General features: G+C 46.2%; 1 pseudogene; it reads right to left on the bottom strand.

Moving 5' to 3' along the window:
• Nucleotides 1–5,437: 5,437 nt before the first annotated feature.
• LOC131902861 (U6 spliceosomal RNA) lies at nt 5,438–5,537 on the bottom strand (annotated as a pseudogene).
• Between the last annotated feature and the right edge of the window lie 9,834 nt (nt 5,538–15,371).

Here is a 15,371-nt window from a genome sequence, read left to right as displayed (position 1 = left end):
GGGGAACCTGAGCTGAAGAAGTCAAGACAGTGGCCTCTTGAGGGCTGAATGTAGCTCCACAGGCAATGTTTTCTCAGCATGCATAAAGCCCCATTTTCTATCCCCAGCACTGCGGAAGCCAAGTGTGGCAAGGCCCTGGAAGAGTGCATCTGTAACCCCAGCACTGGGAAGGAAGAAGCAGAAGATCAGGAGGTCAAGGTCATCCTGGGCCACGTAGCAAGCCTGAGGCCAGACTGGGGTACATGAAACCATGTCTCAGAGACAAAACAAAACAATAAAATGCTATGGAGTTCAGTCCTTCGAGACATTGTTGAGTTGTCAAATCAGAATTCTACCTACCTAGTCGCTCTGTTGTTGGAAGTGTCACTGTCTGTGAAGTTGGTACTAGGGACTGGGGTCCTGCTATGACAGGCCTGACGGCACTTTTGTTTGAAAGAATATGGACTTTAGGACTGTGGGTTAGAAAAGCAGTTGAATGCTTTAAGTGCTGCTTAAATGGGCCATCCGAGTAGAGCATGGAAGACAGCGGTGCTGAGTGTGATTTGTTGAGCTGCGGGTGTCTGGATCAAGAAGCTTCAGAGAAGATTATTAATATGTGGCCTGGAGATCACAAAATATGTGATATTTTGGTGGAAAAAGTAGCTGCTTTTTGCCCTGGTCCAAAGAGTCTGCCTGAGGTTAAAGTGAAGAAATTTGGATTAATTCCATTGGCAGAGGAAATCTCAAAACAGCCTAGAATAGACTCTGTCATGTGGCTACTAGTGTTCCGCTTGTAAATATTTATAATGAAAAGGAGCAAGTGGAGATCGGGAGAACCGGGAAGTGGAATGGACCTAAATCCTGTGTTCAAAGACATAAACAGATTAAGAAATGGAATAAACAGAGTGGTGACCTCAGAGCAAGATCCCACCCAGCCAAGTTTCCAAGTGGGAAAAGGAATGAAAGAAAAGTTTAGGGCCAAGTATGGTGGCGCACGCCTTTAATCCCAGCACTTGGAAGGCAGAGGCAGGCAGATCTCTGAGTCTGAGGCCAGCCTGGGCTACAGAGTAAGTTTTAGGAGAGCCAAGCTTAGGCAATGAAGGAAACAAAGCTGTCGAAGATGTAATTGAATGAGAGACTGTGTTCCAGTCTCAGTAAGCAGCAGAACTTGGCGGTTCTGCCTTCAATGATAGAAGAAAGGCATTACGTAACCTTCCTCTGAGACAAAGAAAAATGGCTGAGGCCAAGCATGTGTCAGAGCTGTCTCTGAGTGGAGGCTTAGGGAGGCCATTGAACGAAGCTGTGAAGGTGAAGCCTGGATTGTCTTGGAGAACCCAAGATGTTGGAGATGCCAGAGCCATGGGATACCTGCTGAGGAGAGCTGCTAACAGGGAGTGGAACCAGCCCAAGAGAAAGAAGTGTGTTACAGTCAACAAAGCTGAATGGAGTTGGAGATCTGAAGAGCATTTTGACATCAGACATGGAGATGCAGAGATTGGAGTTTGCCCAGCTGGTTTTCAGTCTTGCTTTGGACCGGTATTTTCTCACTATGCTCCCTTCCCTATGTTTTGGGACAGTAATGTATATCCTGTGCCATTGTATGCTGGAAGTATGTGATCCGCCTTTTCATTTTGATTTTATAGGTGATTATAGTTAAGAGATTGTGTGAATCTCAGAAGGGACTTTGAACTTGGGATTTTTAAACGTTGTTGAGACTATGACAGACTATGGGGACTTTTGAAGTTGGACTGAAAACATTTTGCATTATGATACGGCTACAAGCTTTTGGGGGCCAGGGAGTGGAATGTAGTGATTTGAAAGAAAATGGCCCCCAAAGAGAATGGCACTATTGGGAGGTGTGGCCCTGTTGGAGAAAGTGTGTCACTGTGGAGGCAGACTGTGAGATCTCACATGCTTAAGCATTACCCAGTGAAACAGTTTACTTCCTGTTGCTTTCAAAATATAGAACTCTCAGCCACCTCTCTAGCACCATGTCTGCCTGCATGCCATCATGTCCCACCATGAGGATAATGGACTGAACCTCTGAACTGTAAGTGAGCCACCCCAATTAAACGTTTTCCTTTATAAGAGTTGCCATGGTCATCACATCTCTTCACAGCAGAAGAAACCCTAAGTAAAACATCATCCGTGTTTTAGAACTAGTTGAAACTAGGTGTGTCGGTACACATGTTTAATCTCAGTATCCAGGGGGAAAAGACAGGCTGATCTCTGTGAGTTTGAGGCCAACCTGATCTCCAGCCAGCCACGGCTACATAGTGAGATTCTGAGTCACGAAACAACAAAACAAACAAACAAACAAACAAACAAAATCAGTTGGAATCACACAGTTCTTTCCTTGTATTTCTGAGAGAAGTTCCTTGTGTGTAGTTTTCGGTATTTTTGACTCATTCAGTTATTGCCTTCATTAATTTGACCACTGTGGGAAGGAAGGGCTTGAGAGGGAAAGAGAAGAGTCAGTGTGTTGTCATGTAATCCCTGGATATGTCATGTCAATATGTAATCCTTAGGAATTCCTGGGATGATTGATGATGTCATCCCAGGCAACTACTCAGGAGAGGTTTTTTTTTTTTTTTTTAAACGGAGTTGAGGACCGAACCCAGGGCCTTGGGCTTGCTAGGCAAGCGCTCTACCACTGAGCTAAATCCCCAACCCCGAGAGGCTGTTTTTGTCGGAACCCACTACCTGTTTCTATTACGCCTTTTCTATGTGCACCCTGAGTGTCCCATGGTGCACTTTCCCTTAGATCCTAGAGTCACACAGTCTGACACTAGATATGAGACCTTAGGCACAGGACTATATCACCCCGAGCCTCTACTCATTCCCCAGAAGATGGCTGTAAGAAACAAAAGAACAGTGCGTGGCCAACAGGAGCACTCATGAAGGTGCTCCCCTTCGTCACCCCTTCCCAGCGTGTGCTTCTGAAGTCAAGGAAGGATTTTCTGATGTTTTGGGAATCACACACATGATGTAACATCGGATGCTGTCATAAGCTTTCTTTCCTTCCCACCCAGATGGTCGGGCTCTCTGAGAGGTCCAGCTTCACAAAGCATTTGGGTCCATCCTAATTCTATCATTCAGGGCCTCAGTGAGTTTCCAACGAGCTAAATTCTGTGCACTGTAGATAAAATTTAGAATCTGAAGCCTGTTTGGGTACGATACCATGGAACCCATAAAGGCACCCACCTTAAATTCCTTACAGGATTGAATCTTACAGGCAAATACCATTAGTTATTTCCCAGTAGATCTGGGCTGTTGATTAACTGGGTTGAGACAATGTTTTGGACTAGTAGCATCACAGATTTCACATTGGCCTTGAAATACCATTTGCAGAGTTTGGTACAACTTTTTTTTAACCCCCTCCTGAAGTATTAGTTTTCTGTTGCTGCGGTAAAGGTACCATGACAAAAAGAAATAGATTTAAGAATTACATCTTATAGAAATGATTTATTTTGGCTTATGGTTCTAGAGCAGTGAGTGGTTCTCAACCTGTGGGTTGTGACATCTTTGGGGTGAATGACCCTTTCATAGGGGTCACATATCAGATATCTTGCATATCAGATATTTACACTGCAATTCACAACAGCAGCAAACTACAGCTATGAAGTAGCAACAAAAATAATTTTATGGTTGGGGGTCACCACAGCGTTAGGAAGGTTGAGAACCACTGTTCTAGAGGGACAAGAGTGCAGTCCATCACAGCGGGGGGCAGGACAGCAAGTGGCAGATGGTGACAGGAAGCTGAGCGCTCACATTTCCATCCAAACCCAGGCAGCAGAGATTGAGCTGGAAGTGGAACAGAATCTAAGCCCCCAAAGCCCACCCTGAGTGATGCACTTCCTTCAGAGAAGCTGAACGTCCTCAAACGTAATGCCAAAAAACAGCGCCACCAACGGGGGTTGGGGGGCAAGTGTTCGAATATCTGAGCCTGGGCGGGACATTTTTCACTAAAACTGCCACACCTGAGAAGTTTCTGAACACAGACTGGACATACTCTAAACACAGATGACAAAGACCAGAGGGCACAGGTCCACTGCGCAGGAACCCCTGCTGGGATACCAGAGTCCCCAGGGTGCTAGAGCATTCTTGTAGGCACACCAACGGCACCCTGTTTCTTTTCCGCTGGTCCTGTCTCCCTCACCCCCTGGCTGCCCAGGGCCCTTTCCTTCTGGTTGTCGTCTTTTTCTTCAGAGCTTGGGTCCACCCACGTAGAAAGAATAGCACCATGACTAATTATAAAACTGTTATATGATTAAACTCAATTAACTTTAAATAACCCTTGAAATTTGTTTAATGTTAGCCCCTGCCCTACTTGAACTGCTAAATACTGCTCTCCTTCAGACTTATGCTGGGATGAGCTCATTATGGTGTGACAGTTGGCACTCTGGGGGCCAATGGCAGGTCCTGACACGCAGGACAAGAAATGGTACTGGGGTCCTTGGTGCAGGTGAGGGAAGCATGGGGGGCAGTGTAGTTGGAATTGAGGCATCTGTGGCTCTCTTGGGGATCACTCCATGAACTGCTAGTGGGAACTCATTCTCTGGCAAGTACTGAGAAATGTTAAGTTCAAATGTTAGGTTACCCAGGATGTGATGCTTCAGCAAGAGTGCCCAAGCAACTGAGTAAAGTATCCCTCGGCCTCGGCCTCCCTGTTACCCTTGAAGGAGTTCAGGAACACTGAGGACATCGTGGGGTGGTATACCTCTCAGACTATCATGATAAAGGGTTGAGACAATGACCCTGGGTCCCGATGGAGGCCAGAACCCCTTGAAATTACAGAACTTATAAGCTAGAAGAAATGCTTAAGAACTGTCTGGATGCTCGTTTCCTTTTCTGTAAAATGGAGGTGATGAATATATACCCTTTGTGGGGTTGGGGGATTCGCAGAATTCACCAAACTTATAACTAACTGCCTTGCAAAGAAGGAACGCCAAAGCTCGGTGTGTTGGCTGTTGTGTTCATTTTCTATTGCTGTGCAACAGGTTGCCACATACTCAGTGGTTTCTAATGACTTACTTATACCAGCCCTCCCCATTTATGGGTGGCCCATCTACAGATTCAGATGGCCAGCCCTTGGGTCAAAAATATTTGAAAAAAATTGCATCTGTATTGAGCATGTTAAGACTTCTTTTTTTGGAAAGTAAGTTTGTAATTATATTTATGTACAGAAAACTTAGCAGTGTACATTTAACCCAATTTAGTGGCGAGTTCCTTGGCCTTTGCCTTTTCCAGCTTGGCAATCCGAGCCACAGATTTAGGACCCAGGACGTTGCCTCCCCAATGGCGTCGGATCTCATCATATCTGTCATTTAATTGGTCCTAATAGCGTCCACCAGCTGAGCCAGAGCACCCTTGTCCTCCGAGTTAACCTGTGTGAAGGCAACAGTGGTGCATGTCTTCCTGTGGACCAGCCGCTCCAGCCTGGTCCTTGATGATGCAGAAAAATATGGAACGCTTCATGAACTTGCACGTCATCCTCGCACAGGGGCCGTGCTAATCTCTGTATGGTTCCAATTTTAGTATATGTGCTGCTGAAGCGAGCGTAAGACGTTTTTTCTTGATGTTACTCCCTAAATTATGCACTGTAATGACGTTAGGCAGCATTTACATCATACCAGGTATCACAAGTCATTTAGACAATTTAAAGTATGGGGGAGGCTGTATACAGATTATGTAAAATGCACGTAATTTTATTTTATATAAATGAGCTGAGCATCCATGGGTTTTGGTACCCCCAAGGGATGCTGAACCCAATCCCTCTAGAATAGCATGGAGAACCACATTGATTCACAGTTTTTAAGTCAGAAGGCTGGAGATGCTCCAAGTGGATCTTGTACCGGGGGAATCATCTTTACCGGGTCCTGTTTCTGAGTTGGTGCCCATCCAGAGTCTGCTTTAGCTCCTAGAGGACAGACAGACACATTTCTTGCTCTATAGTCTTCTTCATTTTCCAAACCTTAAATTCTTCTCACACTTTGGTTCCATTTTGCCAAGAGGATAGTCCCCTCCGAGAGGCTAGCCGATTAGATCTTAGACCAGTTCTACAGAGGATAATCCTTCTGCTTCATATCAGCTGACTGGGGGCAGTTATCACAGCCCTGTAATCTCTTCAGTTCAGCACCCAGTGAGGGCAAGAGCAGTGAGAATGCTTAAATCACCCCCCCTCTTTCTCTCTCTCTGTCTGTTGCATGTGTACATGGGTATATGTGCCCACATATGGAGGCCAGAGGAGGAAGTCAGGTGTCTTCCTGTATCACTTCATTTTCTCCTTCACTGGAGACAGGGTCTCCCATTGACCCTGACATCTTTTTTGTTTTGTTTTGCTAGGCTGGCTACTGAGCTCCTGGGATATGTTTGTCTCCTGTCAATACTGGGGTTACAGGTGCTCATGACTATGTGCTCAGTTTTCTCATGAGTGCTGGAACTGGAACTCAGATTTTTTTTTTTGTTCTTTTGAGACAGGTTTTCTCTGTGTAACAGCTCTGGCTGTCCTGGAACTCACTTTGTAGACCAGGTTGGCCTTGAACTCACAGAGATCCACTTGCCCCAAACTCAGGTCTTCTACTTGCATAGTAAGACTCTTGGCTGTTGAACCATCTCCCAGTCGCTGTTATGGAAATCCTCGTTCTTATGTGAGGGTCACTTCTGCTGTCGGGGGAGCTCACTTCAGCAGAAGATCCAGTCTCCACACCTCTAAGCATTTCCTTTCAGGGGAAGGCTGAAGTGAGAGCTGGCTCTAGTGAGTTAGCCTTTAGTCTTTGTCCATGTTTTGTTGCTAGAGATAATGGAGCACCAGATACAGGTCAGTCCTTAATAAAGAACAGAGGTTTATTCCGCTCACAGTTCCGGAGGACTCAAGTCCAAGGTGAAAGCCTGCAAATGGCGAAAGCCTTTACGCCGTGTTAGCTCAGCACAGAAAGGCAGATGAGCATTAGGGAAAGATGGAGCGGAAGGAGATGAGACACTTCACACTCATAGCAACCCATTCTGGGGGTCTTTATCCTCCCTGCGACAGCACTGATCTATCCTTGAGGGCCCTTCCCTCATAACAGCCATCTCTTAAAGCCTTCACATCTCCACACTATCACAACGACAACTGGATTTCAACATGGGTTTGAAGGGGACATCCAAACCACAGCTGTCATGGGTATGCCCTCAGCGGACCTACTGGGAAGAGGTGCTTAATGCTCCCAGTTCAAACTGCAGCCCTTCCCCCTCCCGAGTGGCCGCATTGCCCCTCCCCCTCTTAGGGACAAGCACCCTGTGCCCCCTTAGAGAGGAGCAACAGCTGCTGAGCTCGGCTCTGGCACCCTGCTCCTTGCCCACTCATGAGCTTCCCCTGTGGAGCAAGTTCTGGTCTCCGGGAGGGAACACTGGGTTTGATCCAGAGGTCAAGGGCTGACATCTTTGCTTGTTCTAAATTTCCCAACCATTTGACTGCACTTTCCCTGAGTGGAGAGCAATGGAATCCCAGGTTCACAGTTGCCTGACGTGATCTCCATGAGAGCAGGTACAGAAAAACACTAATTTCTGCTCCAGAGCATCACACAGATGTAGGATAACCGTATCACCATTTACCCGTTAGGTTACTGATTAAGTGAGCTAATGGCTGGTTAGGGTAATTTAGATAATGGGCAGTCTTGAAGTTGATTCCATGTTTGTTAAGAACAGCACTGCTTTTTCATCAGAAAGGCCCTGTCATCTGTGCAGAGCAGGATAGTCTTCCATATTATCCACTTGTTTGGAGACAAGTCTTCATGTAGCCTAGGCTAGCCTCCAACTCTCTCTGCATTGGAGAATGACCTTGACCTTGAACTTCTGACCCTCTTGCTTCTACCTCCAGAGTGCTGAGATTGTGAGGGTGTGTTACCATGCTCATTAAAAAGGTATTTATTATTCTTTGATAGTTCCTTACTTGTATATTATGTAATCCTTCTCAACCCCACTCCCCTGTCTCAACCCAACTCCCCTGTCTCAACCCTACTCCCCTCTCTCAACTCCACTCCCTTCTCTCCCACTCCCCTCTCTCAACCCCATCCTCCCACTGAAACCCTCTTTCCCAACAAGTGCCTTTCTTATTTTCATTTCGTGTATGTGTACCTGTACATGCGTGTCTGTATATGTGTATGTGCGTGTGTCTGCATTTTTAACTGGATAAGATGATCCTAAAATACACAGAAATAAGCAGTTATGCTGAGAAAGAAGTCAAAAGAAAAAAAAATCTATCCCACATCCTTCTCTTCACATTGGCCACACGTTGCTGTCCCAGTGTTTGCCCGTGACTCACCTTAACCTGGAGAATGTGGCTAAAATGTGCCTCTGTTTCTCCCCACTGTCCCTGTGGTGGTGTGAGTGAGACTGGCCCCCACAGGCTCAGATGTCTGGACACTTGGTTGCCAGTTGGTGGAACTGTTTGGGTAGGATGAGGAGGTGTGGCCTCGGAGGAGGAGGGCTGTCATGGGTTTGAGGTTTCAGAAGCCTGCGCCATTCCCAGTTAGCTCTCTGCCTTGTGCTTGTGGGTCAGATGTAAGCGATCAGCTGCTGCTCTAACACCGTGCCTGCCTGCGTCTACACGTCCCACCACCGTGCTCATGCACTCACCTCTGAAACTGCAAGCCCCCGCTAAAAGCTTTTGTCTGTGTGTCCTTGGTCATGGTGTCTGTTCATAGAAACCAAGACAGTCCTTTTCCATGAAGGTTGCCCACTGTGCCCACCGTGCCCAGAGTTGCCTAGAGTTGGTGACTGTACAGCTCACTCTGAGGAAGGAGAAGGTCCCACAGCTTTGCCAGCAAACACAGTCTGCTTGAGGAAGGCAGATGTACCAGTCTTTGGAATGCTTTCCTCTCTGCAGAGGTTCTGGTTACGGTTTTAGCTTCTCTTCTCCCCCAGGGAGGGACAGCTTTCTTTTAAGTTCTGGCTTCCATCCTCCTCAAGGCCAAGGGCATGGGGAAAGAGAAGGAGAAAAGTGATAAAACATGTAATTGATGGCTTAGCTTGGTTTGTGTTTACAGAATACCATTGTCCTGATGACATAAACAAGAGCATGTGTCTCTTGTAAGTCCAGATGGTGACAGCACGTTCCTTTGCTGTGGCAGAGAAAGAGGTGGGACATTAGGAGCTTTGTGGTACCCCTTCTTATAGGGACACTGATCCCAATATAAAGGACCCATCCTTATGACTTCATCTAACTTAGTCATCCACCAAAGTACCCATGTATTTGTCACTTTTTGGATGCTGTGTGAAATATCATGCCCAAGAACAATTCAAGGAAGAAAGGGTTTGTTCTGGTTTCTGGTTTCAGAGGCAGAGTGTCCATCATGGTAGGGAAGACACAGTAACAGGCTGGTAGGCAAGGGCTGGAAGCTGATCACATCTTTATCCTCATGTATGAAACTGACAGGGAGGAGAGAGAAAGAGAGAGGGAGGGAGAGAGAAGGGGAGAGAGGAGTGTAGCAACTGAGGGCCTGCCTGTTTCTCAGAGGCCACGAGGCTACCAGAGCTGCGGCCATGCAGAGTCCTTTGTGCGTCTCTGCTTCCATATGCTTCTGAGGGCCTCATGACCGTGTGGTGCAGTGAGGTCTTTGCATGAACTTGGAAGCTGTGAACTGGAGAGAAGACTGTGTCTGCCCTTACAGAGGCGTGGCGTTAGCTTGCTTTGCTCTCCTGCAGCATTCAGTTGTGTGCTCTGTATGCCAGAGGTGCTCAGGAAATATTGCTGACCGAGTCATGGGAAAGAAGGTGGCCTAGACATGCCTTCTGGAAATGTCCAATAAGCCCGATTATTCCGTTCTACAGTCAATTGTGGAACGGGCCTTTCGGCATTAATCCCAAACGAGCAGTAAAGGGAGAGGGCCATATAATTTTATTGTCCCTGACCCCCGGTCAGAGCCAGCTTCGTCGCCTCCGTCCACGTCTCTGCCTCATTGCTCCTGGGTTCGTTCCGCGTACAGCTGTAGCAGCCCACTAATAACCCCTGGATCTTCATTTTACACACTAATGCTTGTTTCCAGGGTAATTTCATCCAACGGGGACACAAAGGATGTGAAATGTCTTATAACATTCGCTATTGAAAAGGGAAAATAAAAAATTTTACTGACAGCATTTAGTTTAGGGAACACAATTCTCATGAGCTGTCTTTCATCTACTTACGTTTTAGGGGTTAAATACCGGGGTAAAGAGTCCGGGACATAAAATGTCTGCGACCCTTCTGCCAAGCCTGCCAGCTTCATTCAGATGTTAACTGTTTTCAGAAGGGTGAAGCCCTTCAGGCTTGGGTGTTTTGTCTTTTGAGTGAAACCAGCTCAAATAAAAAGGGGACCAGTCGGGAGCCCAGCTTGGGATGCATGTTTGTGTAGATGGGGTTAGAGGTCCCCATTTTGTAGAAACTGTGGTTTCCACTTTGGGGCTCTGAGGAAAGAACCCGCAGTGTGTGTAATCCCACCACGTAAAAGCAGCTTAGGCACTCTTCTTCCCGAGAATAGAAACTGGATTTAAGTTTCTCTCTCTCTCTCTCTCTCTCTCTCTCTCTCTCTCTCTCTCTCTCTCTCTCTCTCTGTGTGTGTGTGTGTGTGAGGATGCGTTGTTTATCCAAGTGCCTCTCAGCAGTTGCTTCAGTTACATATCTGCTGAGCACCAGTTGAACCCAGCCCCCTTCTCCCTCCCCTCCCCTCCCTAACTCTTTTCCTTTCTGTAATAATCTCTGTTCTGCACTCCAACCAACTTTTCTTTTTTCAACTTTGACATTAAAGAGAGAACACATGGCACATCTCTTTTTGTGCACAGCTTCATTTATTTCACACAATGTCCAACGCTTTCACCTATTGGGTCCACATGCTGGGGTTTCGTTCTTCTTTCTGGCTAATACTCCACTATGGACATGTGCACATTTTTAGTCCCTGCCCACTTTTGAGCTGGATGTAGCCTAGGCTGGCCTCAAACTCTGGTGAGGCCACGGCTGACCTTGAGCTTCTGATCCTCCTGCCTCCACCTCCACAGGGCTGAGGATACAGGTGGGTGCCACCACACTTAGTCATTTTATGCAGTGCTGGAGATGAATCTCAAGGCCTCACATGTGTGGGGCCAGCGCTCTACCAACTGAGGCACCTTCCCAGTAAGTCCATGTGTTTTTACATGCCCATCCACTCCCAAGCAACCTGGGGTCCTTCCCTGTCTCAGCCTTGTGAATACTGCCACAGTCACTGAGCCTGCGGGAATCCTCTGGAGTGCTGATGTCATTTCATTTGGATACTGAACTAGGAGGAGGGTAGCTGGGTCACGTAGATTGATTTGTAATGTTTATAAAAGCCACGTGCTGCTCTTCCTAATGGTGGCACTTATTTATATCCCCACCAACAGAGTCCAAGAGTTCCTTTTTACTCCTCTCTCCAACAGCACTTGTTATTTATTTAATATGAAATAGCTGTTCTATCTGGGGTGAGATGATATGTTGCCGAGTTTTGATTTGCATCTCTCTAATGGTTAATAAGATTGAGAAATTTTCATGTACTTGTTGACCATTTATTTATTTATTTAATGAAAAGTGTCTTGTTTCAGTTAGGGTTACTATTGCTGTGATGAAACACCATGACCAAAGGAACTTGGAGAGGAAAGTGTTACTTTGGCTTACAAGCCCATATCACTGTTCATCATTGAAGGAGGTCAGGACTGGAACTGAAACAAGGTAGGAACCGGGAGGCAGGAGCTGATGCAGAGGCCGTGGAGGGGTGCTGCTTACTGGCTTGCTCATCATGGCTTGCTCAGTCTGCTTTCTTATAGAACCCAGGACCATCAGCCCAGGAGTGGCACTACCCATCCATCTATCCATCACTAAGTAAGAAAATGCTCTACAGACTTGCCTACAGCCTGTTCTTATGGAGAAATTTTCTTAATGGAAATTCCTTCCTCTCAGATGACTCTGGCTTGTGTCAAGTTGACATAAGACCATCCAGCACATGCCTACTCAGATTATTTACCCTTTTTGAAAGTAGAGAGGAGGAGAGATGTGGGGGTAGCGGGGAAGGAGAAGAGGAGAGAAGGGAAGGGGAGGGGAAAGGAGAGAAGAGGCAGGAATAAGATTCATTGTGGACCTGCTCTCAGGCAGAGAAGAAAAGGAGAGAGGGGAGGGGATGGGGACCAGACGCACCCACAGACCTGCTGCTAGTGATCTGCTTCCTCTGGCTAACCTCCTTAGTGTTCTAGATTCTCCCCAGGTAACATCACCAGCAGGGAATCTAGATTTGAACACGAGTCTATGAGGACATTTTGTGTTCAAACCGTAAAATGAGTTATCTTTTGCTGTTAAATTTTTTTTTTAAATTTTTATTTTGCAATACAATTAAGTTCTACATACAGGCACAGATTCCTTTGTTCTCTCCCCTCCCGTCCCCCTCCCCTTCCCCCCAGCCCGCCCCCCATTCCAATCTCCTCCAGGGCAAAGCCTTCCCCACAGACTGAGATCAACCTGGTGGACTCAGTCCAGGTAGGTCCAGTCCCCTCCTCCCAGGCCGAGCCAAGGGACCCTGCATAGGCCCCAGGTTTCAAACAGCCGACTCATGCAATGAGCACAGGACCCGGTACCACTGCCTGGATGCCTCCCAAACAGATCAGGCCAATCAACTGTCTCACCCACTCAGAGGGCCTGATCCAGTTGGTGACCCCTCAGCCATTGGTTCATATTTCATGTGTTACCGTTCATTTGGCTATTTGTCTCTGTGCTTTATCTGACCTTGGTCTCAACAATTCTCTCTCATATAAACCCTCCTCATTCTCGCTAATTGGACTCCCAGAGATCCACCTGGGGCCTAGCCATGGATCTCTGCATCCAGATCCCTCAGTAGTTGGATGAGGTTTCTAGCACGACAATTAGGGTGTTTGGCCATCCCATCACCAGAGTAGGTCAATTCGGACTGTCTCTCGACCATTGCCAGCAGTCTGTTGTGGGGGTATCTTTGTGGATTTCTGTGGGCTTCTCTAGCACTTTGTTTCTTCCTATTCTCATGTGGTCTTCATTTACCATGGTCTCCTATTCCTTGTTCTCCCTCTCTGTTGTTGATCCAGCTGGGATCTCCCACTCACCCAAGCTCTCTTTCCCTCGACCCTCGCCCTTCACTACCCCCACTCATGTCCAGGCTGTTCATGTAGATCTCATTCCATTTCTCTGTCATTGGGCGATCCCTGTGTCTTTCTTGGGGTCCTGTTTTCCAGGTAGCCTGCCTGGTGATGTGAGTAGCAGTCCAGTCATCCTTGTTCCACATCTAGTATCCTGTTATGAGTGAGTACATACCATGTTTGTCTTTCTGAGTCTATACTTCCATACATGATATATACACTTCCACCCCCCACACAGTCTAGAAGTTAGTCCTTTGTCAGATGAATAGTTGGCAAACACTTCTCCTATGCTGTAGCTTTACTCTGCAGAAACGTCACAGTTTGGTGTAACCCTATTTCCCCAACTGAGGTCTTATTATTTTAAAAAAAAGCTGTTGATCATAGTGATGCATTGACGTCTCCCTGATGATTTGTCTGTCTGCAGCCTCCACAGTTAGACAAGAGGATTTTCTAGTGGGGGAACAGTGCACAGCCTCCCGTTACACAAAAGGAGGGGTCATGCCCTTTCCAGGGTCCCATGCCAACCTCCAGGAATTGGTGGACACTGTGCATCTTCCAGGTCTTACGGTATCATCTCATCTCAGGGTCCTGAAAGGAGGGGTCCTCTGAGAGTTGGTAGCAGGACTTCCCACAGAACATGCCTCAGACATGGAGAAGAAATCCTTATTACACTGACATGCCAAGGTCACTTAATTTCTACCAACCCCAATGCCATATTTAAATAGAAAACATTTAGGGAATTCCAGCTTTCTGTTCAACTTTCCTTATGGACTGGCTGTAGTATGTAGAGACAGCAGGAAACAATTCTATAAAATAAAACTCCCTTAACTCAGTTGAACATATGCATTGATCAGTTTTAAGAGAAAAAGGGAACTGAGAAGCTAGAATAAGATTTAAGTAGCCATCCCTTTTGTTCATTCGCTATACACACAGAACAAATAAGACACGAGTAAGTAAGGCTGGGGATGTGACTTAGGGGGAGACCACTTGCCTGTGGTCCCAATTTTATCACCAGAAACATGCACCTGTGAAAAAGAAAGTAAACTGAACAACATAACTTAAAAAACAAAAGCACAAACACGAAATAATAAATAAGATATTAAAACAGAATTTTGGGAACGATTTTTTGACTTCCTCTCCTGGCTGGATTTGTAGGTGTGGCATTGCCAACTGAGATGTTGGGCATTTTTTGGTTGGTGCAGCTCTCACACCTCCTCAGAGATGTTCATTGTGTGGTGAACATCAGTTACCACAGAAACTCACAACTGGTCACAGGGCAGAGGATACGTGACTATGGAGTGCTCAGCCACACATAGTATAGCTATTCCAGATTCCCTGCCCCTTATGGCTCACGGACCATTGCAGAAGAGTCCATAAGAGCCAGAGGTCAGGGAGAATCAGAGCGGAGCAGTGTCTTCTTGACATGATAGAATTGTCACTCTCATAAACTGAAAGTAGCTGTGGCTACCTGTGTAAGATGTGCACAAGACCAAACCAGTCAACATTCCAGCAAGGAGGGGTCAGGAGACCCCACCCATAGATGAGGAGCTATTGCAGCTGTTGTTTAGGGGGCATGGTCTCTGGTAGGTCAGCCATACACCCTTTTAGACATGGGCGGCACAAATTGGACTGGATAGGTTATAAAACAAAGCAAACAGTAGAGGACAGAGAGTTGGGAAGGGGTGGGGATGGGAAGCAGGGTGTAGATCTGCAAGGAAGGGGGCATGGATGTGATATAAATACATTGTATACATTTATGTAATTCTCAAAGAATTAATAAAACTATATTAAAAAAGAATTGTAAGAAACAAAAGATGTTGAGTATCTGAGTCATAGAGAAATACTCTATAATGCCTGGGAGGCTTAAGAATCTTAAAGCACCAGAGAAAAATTTGTCATGGCCTTTTAGAAAATGATCATAATGACCATATTTATCTGTGAGGAACGATGTGACGTTTTGATTCATGCTAAGGCTGGAGGTTGAGCAAATTAGGGTAATTAGCACATCCATCACATTAAACTTTTATTGTTTCTTTGTGACAATTACATTCTTGTAGACGTTCTGAGGTATGGGATGCATGATTATTAAGTATGTAAAGAGACAGTAGTAGTCAATTTATACATGGTTATCTCTGGAACACACACACACACACACACACACACACACACACACACACATGCCGCCCCCCACGTATGCACACATTTTAGTGGGAAAGTATCTGGTGTGAAACAACTTAAGTGAGGAAGGATTTATTATTTATTATTCA

The sequence above is a fragment of the Peromyscus eremicus genome, chromosome 1, assembly GCF_949786415.1.
Source record: "Peromyscus eremicus chromosome 1, PerEre_H2_v1, whole genome shotgun sequence".
NCBI classification, from domain to species: domain Eukaryota; kingdom Metazoa; phylum Chordata; class Mammalia; order Rodentia; family Cricetidae; genus Peromyscus; species Peromyscus eremicus.
Note: the sequence above shows the minus strand (reverse complement) of the source record. Positions and strands in the feature narration are given on the sequence as shown.